The following is a 16989-nucleotide window of genomic DNA, read 5'->3' as shown; positions in this document are numbered from 1 at the left end:
AAAACTTGAGGGCAAGTTTTGAAACATTTCAACACATTAGGGTTTAGAATTTAAATATGCATCAAAATTAAACTATTTAATCAAAATTTAAATTCCAAAACTTGAGGGCAAGTTTTGAAACCTTTTTCAAAACATTAGGGTCTCAACTATTTAAATTTCAAAACAATAAAACTTTTGGGGTTCAAATTTAAACTATAAAACCTAAAGGGCCAAATATTAAACTTTTCACAACAACAAGGATCAAATAACAAATAATTCAAATTAACATTTAGTCACATAATTATCCATATTTGATGATTTCTTGCAAAATAATTTATCAATTTACTTAAAATAATTAATCAATTATCTTATAAGGAAACAATTATCTTATTAATTGATAAATATCTTCAATTAGATTAAAAATATAGTCAACTATATCATATAATCGGATTAATATTAATCTAACATGATAAGGTAATTATCCCAATGCAAAAACAGCAAGAAATCCCGAGATAAGCACTATCTGACGCACCGACTCGCCGAGTCACCCTCTGGAACTCGCCGAGTAGGGCTGACGCGCCGAGTCCAAGAGTGACTCGCCGAGTCAGGTCGAACAGTGAGGCCAAAACATGATTTTCAGTTACATCAAGCATCAATACAATAGAAACCAATCATGGCTCTGATACCACTGATGGGTTTTGGTCATAAGACATCCTATGTGCTCATACAAACCCTAAAGCTTGGATCTAGGTTTCTCTATTGTACATACTTTGAATCCAAGACTATAAACCCTAATTCTAGCATATGGAAATCAGAATTCACATGTAATTAGGTTTAAGAACATACCTTGATTGTTATATAGCAATAACAATCCAATTCCTCCTTGAATTGACCTTGGAAAGCTGAGAGTCACAAGTGTCACTCCTCTAATGGCTTACAAACACCATAAGCAAGTGGAGAAGGTATATAGAGAGAGGAGGGAGGTAGGAATTCGTCCTTAGATGCTCTAGGTATCAAGTACACGAATTCTAAGGCCTTAGGGGTCTTTATATAGGGTTGGGATTAGGGTTTCAGTCCTTATCCTTATCTAGTTACTTGCCCATCAAGCAACCATAAGATAAGTCTTAGAAAACCCTTATCTCTTGGCCTTGAACGATTTCAAGGATATCCTTATCCTTGAATTCGTCCATCCTTTAACAAGGATAACCATTGCCCTATTTTGCAACTATCACATAATTACAATTCAGCCCCTCTAGTTTAATTAATTACATTTGATCACAAAATTAATTCTTAATTAATTATTGACCAATATTAATTAAACAAATATGATTTCCTCTTTAATATATTATTCTTATAACATATTAATAAATCATAATAACCTCTCTCTATTTATTTATTTCTCCAATCAAGTTGCTTTGGTGAAGGCAACCCAAAAGGACCATGCACCATCGGGTCAAGTACATACCAAAATAGTTATGGACTTAGACACTAATCCTTTAGATTTGAAATGAAGCATAATATTCTCTCCCTTAATTATAGCAAAACAACTATTCCATCCTTACAACTTTGCAAAGAATGACTCTTGTTTTCTATAATTAATATTGCCAACTTTGCAATATGTGCCTTAATAATCATACAATCATAACATTTATGCTCCCACTATCATGATGATTATTATAAAACATAACACTTATGCTCCCACTAGCTTCGACATGTATTCATAAACATCTTAATTTTTCAAAAAATCAATACTTATTAAATTTCTTGAGTTCATGTTTCTAATACTTAATGCTTTGATAATCTTTTATCAAGGCTTCTTGAACTTATACACCTTTGCCTTAGATAGTCATATGTGTGTCTAAACACTTAAGAATAATTTCCAAACCTCACAATACAAATTATGGAAAGGGATACCGTAACCATAAACGAATTCGAGAATGCAATTTTACAATCACTATCTTCTTAAAATCTTTCTTAGTGAAAGCATTTCCTCACAATCATTTTCATGAAGGATGAAATCTTATGACACTTATATTTAAATGGTGTATGTGTTCCTATCCATGTGAATTTATTAAAACCAAAGTTTACGACAAATTCAAACTCTTATGGACCGAACTTTCTTAGTCTGGATTTCTTGCCTTATGGTAGCACAGCTGCCCACCATGTCTTCCAAGTAGTTAAGCAGCTCACCCTTTCCTATCAATGTACCTTTCATTGATTAAGGTGTTTTGCCATTTATGCGTTCAAAATGAGAACTCATAGAACTCTCATGCATAATTAACTCGATTGGATTGGCACAGAATCAAAATAATGTTATCACGATAGGTTGTAAACCTTAACTCGTGTGCTACTGATGATTGATAAGGTTTATTTGATTTGTTCTTGAAACCTTTCAATACCATTAAGACTTCCACTGACTCTTTAACATATAAGATTCTCTTGTCAAAACATTTCTTGACAAACAAATATTCAAGAGTTAGTGTAGCTTTTATCAAAACACTTCATAAATTGGTACTAGTTGGTCTTTGTCTTATCCAAGACATCACAACTTACCACATTTAATGAATGTTATAAACTTCTAATACTTTTCACTCATTGCCACAATCTTAACTTTAAGACTTGTTATTGGAACGAAGTATGATAGACTTCTTGATTTAACCATTTCTTCAATCTTTGATTCCTCTTCTTGGACATACAATTGTACCAAGACTCACTTAGAGGATCAATTGACATATGGTTCTTAATCATTAAGACCTATCATAAAGCATAAAAGGTACTCTCCCTTCTTCTTAGAATGGAGAAACTTTTATCTTTCTGCCTACTTGATTCTTGTTATTCGTTCTACTATTGATTTAAACTTTTTCAATCAATTCAAAGTTACACTTAATCTTATAAGTATAATCATATTTACTAAACCTTTAGTAATTCATGACAAATATCTTGTTACTCTTATGGTGGACTTTGATCAACACGCAACTTTGTGTATTCGATCTCCTAGTCCTTCACTTGACACTTTGTCAATGAATTAGTCTAATTTCCAAATACGAAATTTCTCATTCATCGTGCATCCACGTTGCATGATTCCAAGTTTCTGTCCAATTGAAACTTGGGCGATGAGAAACTCTCCCTATTTGGTAAATTCTCGACTTTCCATATATAACATAATAAGAACCAAATTCATTATTACTAATAATAGAAACATTTTAACATCAATTTTTTCATACACGCCATTGTAAGGATAAATAAATAAAATTTAAAATCAAAATTTATTTTATTGCGGAAAAATTTGTCCTTACAATGCAACTCATTGAAAAACTTATGCTAATACATCTTTCTTAGCAATCTAATTCTAACTCTAAGTAGTAGCTCAAGAATCTAATCTTCGAGAAATGCGATCGAAATCCATTCCTTCACGGTTAGATTTTGCTCACTTCTTCCCTTAAGCTTCCCTTCTTTTCTTCGATCCTACAAAACATCAATTGTAATCTTATCACATTATGTATTAAGAATCTAGAATAGAAGCTTAAAAGAGTTAGTCAATGGATTTTACCTAAAGCAAAGCCATACGTTTTGACTCTCCCATCTCTTAGATCTCTTAGGTAAATAGGGCAGCTTCGTCTCCAATGCCCCTTCTCTTGGCAATAAAAGCAAATCGACTCTTTTGGAACAGGACATGGAACTACTTCAGACATCGCCTTTCTCTTATGATCAATCTTTTCAATCATAGCATGTCTTTCGTTGCCATTGTCTATATCCATAGAGGTCTCGAAGGCAGATTCACCAATCAACTTTGCTTTTCCATTGCGTCAAATCATTGCTGATTCAGCAGCAATAAGCATATAGGTGAGATCTATAAGGGTCACGTCGTAGTTCATCATATAGTACTCTCTTACGAACTCACTATATGAGTTGGGAAGTGACTGAAGAACCCAATCAACAACCATTTCCTCACAGACAACGGATCCCAACATTCTTAACATATCAATGTGTGACTTCATCCCTAGGACGTGTGCACACACGGACTTTCCTTCTTTATGTTTACTTGCCAAAAGGGCTTGAGTGATCTTGAACTTTTCAAGCCTTTGAACTTGTGGGTTAGGGAGAATAATTGGAGGAGGTAGAGGAAGTGAAGCATGATTTCTTGTTCCTCGATCGAATCGTGGAATATCATCTTCATGTGGAATGCTTGTTCCACGGGATTTGAGAAGACCATAGTTGTCGAACTTTGACATTTACAAAACGGGAGAAAAACGAATTCAAGTTAGTTGATAGATTGACTCCTTAGTAAATCACCCAAATGAAATACTAAGGCTAGGACCCAACACAATATTCTACAACTCGGGAGAGGGATGCCGTAACCCTAATTGCAGAATATTTGAAGGTAAGTGAATGACGATTCACTAATTTCCACCACGAAAAACGAAAAGGAAATTTAAGTTTTAAATCTATGAAAACTCCTATATCCTTTGAGATTCATTGAACTTTCAATGGCATGTTTAAATCTCAATATGCCCCTCTCGTTTGTGACTGGGATGCCGAGGATCACAAAGCGGGTGTGAATAACCATGCAAACTTACATGGTTCCCTCACATGTTACAGTCACCTATTCGATGTGCCGGTAAACCACACACGCTCCATCGAACTATGACAAACATTGAGTCACCCTTTGCTACCATTGCTTAGAACCATTTAGTGTGCCGGTAAACCACACACGCTCCACTAACGTCTTTGCAAGGGCACAAAGTGTAATTTCATGGAATTGCATCAATTCACTTTTACCTAAGTAACTAAGATTGGGAATTTTATGAAAACATTTAGTTACTTTGATAATTCATTATACTTATAATGGAAGGTTTCGTCCTATCCTACCCGTTCGGCTAACGACCCTCCACTAGTCAAGAGTGCGGTGGGTAAGAGTGGATACCCATTCAATCGTCATTTTATAGGCAATTTCCTTAAACACCCTTTATAGACCAGCTTCGTGAATGAGGCCTACTAACGGTAAGACTGACTTTTACTCATACATATATATAATGTTAGACTTTTAATGTTATATATAGTATAGGGTGTATTTTATACTTTTAAAATACTAGGTGATCTAATTTAACAATCATACTTTTAATTCAATTAAATTGTAATCCTAAACTTTTATGGATTTATTAAACTTCTTTTAATTATACACCTTAATTAATTAATAAAACCATAAGGGTGTGATTTGAACCTTTTCAAAACTACTTAGAGTTTTAGAATTTAACATTCTAAATTAAACTTTTAATCAACTTTTAAATTCCAAAACTTGAGGGCAGGTTTTGAAACATTTCAACACATTAGGGTTTAGAATTTAAATATGCATCAAAATTAAACTATTTAATCAAAATTTAAATTCCAAAACTTGAGGGCAAGTTTTGAAACCTTTTTCAAAACATTAGGGTTTCAACTATTTAAATTTCAAAACAATAAAACTTTTGGGGTTCAAATTTAAACTATAAAACCTAAAGGGCCAAATATGAAACTTTTCACAACAACAAGGATCAAATAACAAATAATTCAAATTAACATTTAATCACATAATTATCCATATTTGATGATTTCTTGCAAAATAATTTATCAATTTACTTAAAATAATTAATCAATTATCTTATAAGGAAACAATTATCTTATTAATTGATAAATATCTTCAATTAGATTAAAAATATAGTCAACTATATCATATAATCGGATTAATATTAATCTAACATGATAAGGTAATTATCCCAATGCAAAAACAGCAAGAAATCCAGAGATAAGCACTGTCTGACGCACCGACTCGCCGAGTCACCCTCTGGAACTCGCCGAGTAGGGCTGACTCGCCGAGTCCAAGAGTGACTCGCCGAGTCAGGTCGAACAGTGAGGCCAAAACACGATTTTCAGTTACATCAAGCATCAATACAATAGAAACCAATCATGGCTCTGATACCACTGATGGGTTTTGGTCATAAGACATCCTATGTGCTCATACAAACCCTAAAGCTTGGATCTAGGTTTCTCTATTGTACATACTTTGAATCCAAGACTATAAACCCTAATTCTAGCATATGGAAATCAGAATTCACATGTAATTAGGTTTAAGAACATACCTTGATTGTTATATAGCAATAACAATCCAATTCCTCCTTGAATTGACCTTGGAAAGCTGAGAGTCACAAGTGTCACTCCTCTAATGGCTTACAAACACCATAAGCAAGTGGAGAAGGTATATAGAGAGAGGAGGGAGGTAGGAATTCGTCCTTAGATGCTCTAGGTATCAAGTACACGAATTCTAAGGCCTTAGGGGTCTTTATATAGGGTTGGGATTAGGGTTTCAGTCCTTATCCTTATCTAGTTACTTGCCCATCAAGCAACCATAAGATAAGTCTTAGAAAACCCTTATCTCTTGGCCTTGAACGATTTCAAGGATATCCTTATCCTTGAATTCGTCCATCCTTTAACAAGGATAACCATTGCCCTATTTTGCAACTATCACATAATTATAATTCAGCCCCTCTAGTTTAATTAATTACATTTGATCACAAAATTAATTCTTAATTAATTATTGACCAATATTAATTAAACAAATATGATTTCTCCTTTAATATATTATTCTTATAACATATTAATAAATCATAATAACCTCTCTCTCTTTATTTATTTCTCCAATCAAGTTGCTTTGGTGAAGGCAACGCAAAAGGACCATGCACCATCGGGTCAAGTACATACCAAAATAGTTATGGACTTAGACACTAATCCAACAAAAATGACTCCTCACGTCGTGAATAAACCCTTGTTCACGTCGTGAGTTTAGTTAGCTTAGGGTTTTTGAAAGCTGAATCTTCGGAAGGTTGTAACTTTCGCATACGAACTCCGTTTTTGACGTTCTTTATATCCACGCGTAGGTATTTATGAGTACTACAACTCTCTTTTAGACTCCAATAGCTAATTCTAAGTCTATTTTAAATTCCTTTTATTATAGAGATATATAGTGTTCGGTTTATAATAACTTCTTCATGCGAAGTCAGATTCAAACATTCTCAATATTTTTGGGATCGTATGGATGTATATTTTGAGTTGTATTATAAAGAAGATTCATATTTGTATTAGAATTTATCATGAACTACACAACACGCTTACCACATTACTAAGTTAACATAATCACATTACATGATTGGCATAATCACATGTGATTGTCTATTGACCTATTTTGACTAGTGTTACACATGTGATTAAATACGCAAGAACAACTATTGAATCAACACGTGAAAACAAATATTGTCCATGTAAATTATATGTGATTAAATACATATAATCACATGCGACTTAATACACAATGCCAATTATTAAATCAAAAACACAAAAATAAATACGGCCCACGTAAATAATATTTTATAACTTATGATTACAAGTGATTATCTGTATTTAATCACATATGATTACAAGTGATTAAATACAAAAGAACAACTATTGAATCAACATGTGAAAACAAATATTGTCTATGTAAATCATATGTGATTAAATACATATAATCACATATGATTTAATACACGATGCCAATTATTAAATCGAAAACACAAAAATAAATACGGCCCACGTAAATAGTATTTTATTAAATACATATAATCACGTGTAGCTATATGTATCTAATCACATGTGATTTACGTGGACAATATTTGTTTTTGCATTCTCAATTCACTAGTTTTTCACGTGTATTTAATCACATGTGATTATATGTATTTAATCACATGTGATTATATTTATTTAATAACATATAAATCATATATGATTCGATACATATAATCACATGTGACTCGATACATATAATCACATGTGATTATATACAAGAGAAAACCTAATGAGTCAAAAACATAATAACAAATCTTTGTAAGTGGGGGTGGGGGTGGTGGCGGCGGGGTGGTGGTGATTGGTGGTGGTAGTGTGTGGTGATGGGTGGGTGGGTGGTTGTAAGTGGTGGTGATAGTGACGAGTGGTGGTTTTGGTGGGTGGTGGGTGGGTGGTGGGTGGGTGTGGGTGTGGGTGGTGGAGGTAATTCTTTTTTACTTTGTGATTATATGAGTCTAATCACATATAATTAAATACGTATAATCACATGTGATTTTATGAATCTAATCACATACGATTTATGTGGAGATAATTCATTTTTTCTTTGACAATTCAATAGTTGTTCTCATGTATTTTATCACATGTGATTATATGTATAATCGTATGTGATTAAGTACATGAACACAACTATTAAATCGAGAAGTAAAAAATGCATCTTGTCTACCTCAAATCATATATGATTATATACATATAATCACATGTGATTAATTACACAAAAGCAATTATTCAGTCGAAACCGCAATAAAAAATATTGTATACATAAATCATATATGATTAAATACATATAATCACAATCATATATGATTTATGTGGATGAGATTCATTGTCACATTCTCGATTCAATAATTATTATTTATCCACTGTAATCGTATGTGATTAAATACATATAATCATATGTGATTATATCTATCTAATCACATATGACTTATACAGACAAAAAAATAATGACGTTTATATAAATCATATGTGATTAGATACATATAATCACATATGATTATATACACAAGAACAATTATTGAATCGAGAACACAAAGATAAATATTGTCCACATATATCATATGTGATTAAATACATATAATCACATGTGATTATATGTATCTAATCACATATAACTTATGTGGAAAATATTTATTTTCGCGTTCTCGATTCAGTTGTTGTTCTTATGTGCTTAATTACGTGAGATTATATCTATCTAATTAGATATGATTTATATGGACAGTATTTATTTTCATATTCTTGTTCAATAGTTGTTCTTGTACATTTAGCCACGTATGATTTATGTACACAAGATTCATTTTTGCGTTTTTAATTAAATAGTTTTTCTTTTTCCACATTAATCATATGTGATTAATACATACAATCACATATGATTAAATACATAAGAAAAAATATTGACACATGAATATTATCAATATAAATCATATGCAATTTGATACATATAATCACATGTGATTAAGTACATGGGTACAACTATTGAATTGAGAAAGAAATAATGAATATAGTCCACATAAATCATATGTGATTAAATACATATAAGCACATGTGATTAAAAATATTAGAACAATTATTGAATCGACGCAAGAATAAATATTTTCCACACGAATCATATGTGATTATATATATATATATATATATATATATATATATATATATATATATATATATATATAATCACATGTGATTAAATACACAAGAACAACTATTAAATCAACAGGTGAAAAAATATTGCCCATATAAATCATATGTGATTAAATACATATAATCAAATATGATTTAATACACGATGCCAAAAACACGAAAATAAATACGGCCCACGTAAATAATATTTTATTAAATACATATAGTCACATGTAGTTATATGTATCTAATCACATATGATTTACATGGACAATATTCATTTTTGCATTCTCGATTCACTAGTTTTTGACGTGTATGTAATCACATATGATTATATGTATTTAATAACATATAAATCATATATGATTCGATACATATAATCACATGTGACTCGATACATATAATCACATCTGATTATATACAAAAAAAACCTAATAAATCAAACACAAAATAACAAATCTTTGTAGGTGGGGGTGGTGGTGTTTGGTGATGGTGATGGTTGTGGTGGGTGGGTGTTGGGTGGTGGTGGTGGCTGGTGGATAATTATGGGTGGTGGGTGGTGGTTGGTGGTATGGGTAATGATGGGTGGTGGTGGCGGGTGGTGGTTAGGGGTGGTGGTTATGGTGGGGGTGGGGGGTGGTGATGGGTGGTGGTTGTTGGGTGGTGATGGTGGTGGCAGGTAGTGGTTGGTGGTGGTGGTGTTGGGTAGTGATGGGTGGTGGGTGGTGGTAGTGGTTAGTGATGGGTGGTGGTGGTGGGTAGTGGTGGTGATGGATGGTAGGTAGTGGTTGTAGGTGGTGGTGGCACGCGGTGGTGATGGGTGGTGATGGTTGTGGCGGGTGGTTACTGCTGCTGGTGGTGGTGGTGGGTGTCGGGTAGTGATGGGTGGTGGGTGGTGGTTGGTGGTGATGGTGGTGGCTAGTGGTGGGTGGTGGGTAGTGATGGTGGTGGGTGGTGGGTAGTGATGGGTGGTGGGTAGTGGTTGGTGGTGGTGGGTAGTGATGGGTGGTACTGGTTGGTGGTGGTGGTGGTGGGTAGTGATGGGTGGTAGTGGGTGGTGGCGGGTGGTGGTGGTGATGGGTGGTAGGCATTGGTTGTTGGTGGTGGTGGCGGGTGGTGGTGGTTGGGTGGTGATGGTGGTGGCGGAGGTGGTTGGTGGTGGTGGTGGTGGGCAGTGATGGGTGGTGAGTGGTGGTTGGTGGTGGTGGTGGTTAGTGGTGCGTGGTGGTGGCGTGAGGTGGTGGTGGTACGTGGTGGTGCAAGTGGTAGTGATGGGTGGTAGGTAGTGGTTGGTGGTGGTGGTGGCAGGCAGTGGTGATGGGTGGTGGTGGTGGTTGGGTGGTGATGGTAGCGGGTGGTGATGATGGTGGCGGGCGGTGGTTCGTGGTGGTGGTGGGTGGTGGTGGGTAGTAATGATGGTGGTGGGTGGTAGTTGGTGGTGGTGGTTAGTGATGGGTGGTGGTGCCGCATGGTGGTGCTGGGTGGTGTTGGTTGGATGGTGAGTGGTGTTAGTGGGTTTTTTAATTGTTTATAATTATTTTTTGATTTATATGAATATTATTTTATAATTTTAATTAAAAAAATTGTCTCAAATGTTTTCGCGATAAAAAATGTTATCGATTGAACACTCCCCTATAGATGAATAGATACATTAATAATTATCGTAAGTAGTTTAATGGATAATTAGATTGTAATTATCACTATTACACTTTTGATAAATTTTTATTATTTAGTTTTTACGATGCATTAAATCTTATGAAGTTGAAAGGAACACGTTTTTAAAATAGTTTTATTTTGTATTGAATAAAAATCACAGTTTTCCTCATTTCACCGGTCTCTGTTATAATTATTTTTTGTAAAAACATTCAAGAAATAGAACATTACATGATTGAAACTAAATCACAGTTAAAAAGTTTAACATTTCTTTTCGAGGAAGGTGAGGAGAAATTTAAAAATAATATGATTTACCCCAAATGAGTCTTAGTTGGTGACTTCAACGGTGGAAAAACGTTAAATTTACAAAGCATTTGAGTGTTGCGGTGAACATTAATAGTTACAATATTTTGACTTGCATTTACATATGAGACGTTAAATTTACATTAAAATTCAAATTTAACATTGTATTTTTCAATTTGTTAGAATTCTGATTACTTGACCGGTCAATCCAGTTACTTGTTGATGTGACATGATGACGTGTTATTTTTGATGACGTAGTATGTGATATATCAAAATTGATATTTTTTCCATAAAATACACTAAGTTTTTATTTTTTTCGATTTTGACACTAAGTTTTTTTTTCAATTTTGACACGTTTTTTTTTTGTTCTAAATCAAACATTATTTTTTTCAATTTTGTTCAATGTTGACCAATTTACATTTGAAACCGTATAAATATTTTTTTATTACATTTTAAACCATATAAATACACTTTTTTCATTTAAAAATCATATTTTTATATAAATACAAGACTTTTTTACATTCAAAGCATATGTTATATTTAAAATATTTTTATATAAATGAGCTTGTTATGTCATTTTGTCTAATTTAAGACCATTTCAAACCTAAAAAATATATTTATGAGTTATTCAACCATTTGATGATAATATTTATAATTAGTACTTACAAAATTTGTGTATTTCTTATTTTAGAAAAAAAATGATATATATATATATATATATATATATATATATATATATATATATATATGAGAAAAGAGAATATACATTACAGCCCCACCTGAGCTTAGGTACTAAACCTCTTGAAAATACATCGTTTTACTATATAAAGATTACGGTTAATGGATTCACGATTAATACTTTAAAATGTAAATTCAAGATCGACATAATATGGTTTAGGGTTTAGAGTTTAGGGTTTAGGGTTTAGGTTTATGTTTAGGGTTTAGGGTTAAGGTTTAGGGTTTAGGGTTTAGGGTTTAGTGTTTAGATTTAGGGTTTAGGATTTAGCTTTAGTGTTTAGGGTTTAAATTTAGGGTTTAGGTTTAGGTTTAGGGTTTAGTAATGTTCATTTGGATGAAGTAATAAACGATAATTGAGGGAAAAAAACGGAGATGATAAAACGATAATGAAAGAAAGACATGTTATGGAGAATGATATATTTACCAAGTGAAACCAAACCGGATATATTTAGTATGTGAAAACGATATATTTTAGAGGTTTAGTACCTAAGCTTAGGTGGGGCTGTAATGTATATTCACTATCCCCTATATATATATATATATATATATATATATATATATATATATATATATATATATATATATATATATATATATATATATATATATATATATATATATATATATTGCACGTACACAAAAATATATGTCGATAGGATTTATATAGGACCAATTTTTAAACGATCGTGTTTCTATTAAAAAGATTTTTAAATGACAAAGTTAATTTAAAACCAAATTTCAATTTACCAAGTTAAATATCAAATAAAATATTTTGTTTAAAACTTGAATTAAATATATTTAACTTTTTCATAAACATCAATAATAAAAGTCGTAGATTAAACAACACACAGTTGAATGTAACAGTAAGAAAATGTGTTGCTCACATCCGATCATATAATTAATTAATAAGCCTTAATGAATTGCTCTTGTCGAAATATTGGGGTCAATTTTTTATTTTTTTCAAAAATTAAATTTTGGCCCTAAAATGGATTGCTTGAAAAAAAATGTTTGTCATCCACTGCTGTCACATCTTCGCCTGCCGCAGCTCGTTCTGGAGTCCGCCACAGAGAGGGTGGGGCGATGGTGTAGCTGCTTGGACCTTCATATTGGGCTCGTTTGGTTTGGGCCTATAGGAGGTATGGGCTTCGCATGGTGGGCTGCACGTCTTGTTCTTCTTTAGACCATTTGCAACTTGGGCTATTACCTATGTATAACACTATAACATATTACAAAAATATTTATATACCATTTGAGTCACCATTTCCAATTTTCCATCAAACATATCGACAACATAACCAGGCGATATGAACTAGAAAGAATAGATAAGCATAATATAACTATTAAGATTGGCTACAAACAATATTTTAAAAACTGATTTTTATTTGTTGACTCATATGGTGGTAGGTTTTCGGTTCAACTGTTGAATCAAACCGATTAATAGAATTTTCATGTTTTTATTTATTTTTATACGCATATACATACACACCAACACACATACACCAAAAAAAACAAATAAATTATAAACAATATTTAAATGAATACAAATGCATCAAAATTTTCATAATATTTATCATGTGTTTTTATTTAATTTGAAAGATCTTTCCTAATACATGAAAATAATTTTGCTACTTGTTATCTTTTAATGCATTATGTCATATGACTTTTTCTTATTATTTTCATTTTTTTTCACATGTCATTTTATAATTTTTCTATTTTATTAAGTTCCACATAATATTTAAATATAATAATAAATGCATATTAATCTCATTAATAGACTTTCCTTTTAATTTCAAAATTACTAAATTAAAGTCTCATTAGTTTTTTTATCTAAATTATTTGTTTAAACTTAAAAGAAAAAGAAACACTTTAATTTTAATAATTTAATATTATTTTCACTTTTTCTTATAAATTCAAACTTCAAATGTTTAAAATTTCATATTTAATTTTTCTTTTAAATAAACCGTTAATACATAGGTCTTACACCTAGTGTCTAAATAGAAAAGAATACACCACCAAAGTTTGTTGTGCAAAATGTTTCATTTTCATATGTTTTTATTCAACTTAATTGGTTCAACTGATTCAATTTAAACGATTCAACTGGGTTTTTATAAAAATCGACCGGTTGATTCTGATCCATAAATAGACATAAAATCGTTGTTAGTTGAATTGCTTTCTTCCCCAGTTCTCGGTCATGTCTCGGACGTCGGATGAATAGGTTATGAATTTTTAACGGACCAATCATGTCCCGGCCTGTTAAAAATATAATTTTAAAAATAAATTCAAAATTAGCCGATGGAGTCGAAACGAAAGTTGTAGAGTACAGTCCCGCCTATGTGTGGATATAAAGAACGTCGAAAACGGAGCTTGTACGCGGAAGTTACGAATTTTAGAAGACGGACATGGAATTTGCGAAGCTGGTGTGAAGGGCTACGCCCCACGTAGTCCGAGGACTCCCAACGTCCGAGTACGCCTCGCGCACCAAGGCTCGTACGCCCAACGGTCTGCTATCTTGTGCGGTCCGAAGTTGTCCATGATGCACCACCGAAGTTGCGACACACGTCCACTACGCCCAGCGTACTCCGAGGAGTACGCCCAACGTTCCAAGGGGAGGGCGCCTATAAAAGGCATGTGAGGGCAGCCGACAAATGCACACATTTCTCACATCTTTCTCTCACTACTTTCTCTCTCTAAACCCCCTAGCCCCCCCCCCCCCCCCCCTAAAGCCTAGGAAACCCCCTAGCCCCCGAAGGAAGCCCCGGAGAGCCTGAAGGCTCCAAGAAAAAGAGTTTTTCGGTTTGAAACTCTGCTTGCGAGGAGCCCGATTTTCAAGCAAACTTCCCGGTTTCGTCAAAGATGATTATTTTTAGAAGAGAGGTGTTATCCGAATCACTCTGTATCAGGTGAGTGTATAGTCACTTTCATCTTACACATAGATATGAAGTATTTTATATATTTTATGTGCTATGTGTATATATATGTTATCTGTTTACCTGAGATGTTTGCTGGATGAAAGATTTATACTTCTTTCTTTCAGATTTTAAACTTTTTCCTTCAGATCTACACTTTCTCATGTCAGATCTAAACTTTTTATTCAGATCTAAACTATATACTTTGAGATCTATGTTGGACGAAAGATCTGAACTTCTTTCCTTCAGATATGAACTTTTTCGTCAGATCTAGACCGTATATGTATTTTATGCTTTGAAAGTTATGTTGGATGAAAGATGTAAACATTATTTTTCAGATTTAGATTGTATATGTATTTTATGCTTTGAAATTTATGTTGGATGAAAGTTGTAAGCTTTGTTTTACAGATCTGGACCATGTATGTATTTTATATCTACAAATATGTTGGGTAAAACATGGGTAAATGAAATAGATGATGTGTGATAAAATGATGAGAGGCCTCGATGTTTAAGATGATCCATTCATCTAGCGGAGTATAGATGACGACCACAGACTTTTCTAGGCAGTCCAGTGGAACGCTAGCAGACTCGCAACCTGTAGGTGTTTTTATAGATGTACTCCATCCCCCCATGGTTGCCTTACGGACACATATGGTTGAGGAATCCCCTTAGCAGTAGTGCCCATCCCGATGAAATTCCTTAGGATATGTCCCTTATGATAGATGCTTTAGGGACGTACGGTGAGGATAACGGGAACAGGTAATTGGGTTTAGTGATTGATGAAAATAATAAACTTATTTATTGTGGGTTGAAAACCCTATATGCTCATCAGGCTACTCAGCCTGACCCACTCAGTTTCTTGTATTACAGGTAGTGGCAAAAACATAGTTGGATGACTTGACGAGAGATTATGGATTTTAGGCCAGTAGAAAATAAACAGAATGTTGTAAGGCCTATGATGTTTTGTTTATGCTTTTGATATGTATTGACGATGACATCCCAGGTGTTTTAATATAATGAAAATACATTTTCTTTAAGAAATGTTTTGATAAATTTTATCATATTTTGTTTTGGGAACAAATTATGCAACATTTTTCTTAAGAAGTTACTTTGATTTTTATTAAAAATCATAAACAAAATTGGTCTTTTCTGGCCGTAAAAATGGGGATGTCACATTATTTATGTTTGTTCATCGTCATGGGGGTAATTATATTATTTTTTGTGACTTTAATGTTGTTAGGTGTGAAGAAGAGAGATTTGATTTGGTTTTATATCATATTTTGTTTGGATATTTTAATGATTTTATTGATGATATAGAGGTGGTGGATGTCCCAATCACTGGAAACAAGTTTACTAGGGTTGTTTCTATGGTTGTCAAACTTAGTAAACTTGATCGTTTCTTGGTGTCGGAGGTGATTATTCATAGATTTCAGAGCTTGCAAGTGGCAGTGTTGGATATAAAGTGGTCTGATCACTACCCTATTTTGCTTCATGACTACAAGGTTGATTACAGTCCTACTTTTTTAAATCTTACAACTCTTGGATTCTTATGGATGGGTTTGATGAAGTGGTGCATGGGTGTGGTAATGATTTTGTTGTTAATCATATGTAGATTAAGTTTGTTTTGTTAAAAATAAGCTTAAATTCATTAAGAATCGGATCCATGATTGGTATGCTCGTGCTACGATTGTTTGAGAAGAGAATAAGTTAGAACTGATGTCTCAGTTGAGAGATATTGATAGCTCTATATATGATGGTGTTTCTTCGGTGGATTGCTCAATGAATGAAAGCAAATTCTTGGGGAGGTATCGAATATGGAGAACCTAGATTTCTATGATGTGATTCAAAAATCAAAGGTTAAATGGTTCGTTGAAGGGGATGAGAACTGGGGTTTTTCATGTTATGTTGAAAAAAAGACGTCAAATGTTAATTCTTGGTGTTTCTGTTGACAGGGGTTGGGTGACGGATCCAGTGGCTGTTAAAAAAGAATTTTATGATCTTTATTCATCTAGGTTCAAGACCTTATATAATATTCCCATGGCGTCTAGAAGTAATCTGTTTTTTTCTCTCAATCCTGAGGATGTTCAACTTCTAGAAAGTCCTTTTTCAGGTGAAGAGATTAAAGATTCAGTCTGGGATTATGGTGGGGATCGAGCCCCTA

Source organism: Lactuca sativa, chromosome 5 (genome assembly GCF_002870075.4).
Source record: "Lactuca sativa cultivar Salinas chromosome 5, Lsat_Salinas_v11, whole genome shotgun sequence".
Lineage (NCBI taxonomy): Eukaryota > Viridiplantae > Streptophyta > Magnoliopsida > Asterales > Asteraceae > Lactuca > Lactuca sativa.
Note: the sequence above shows the minus strand (reverse complement) of the source record.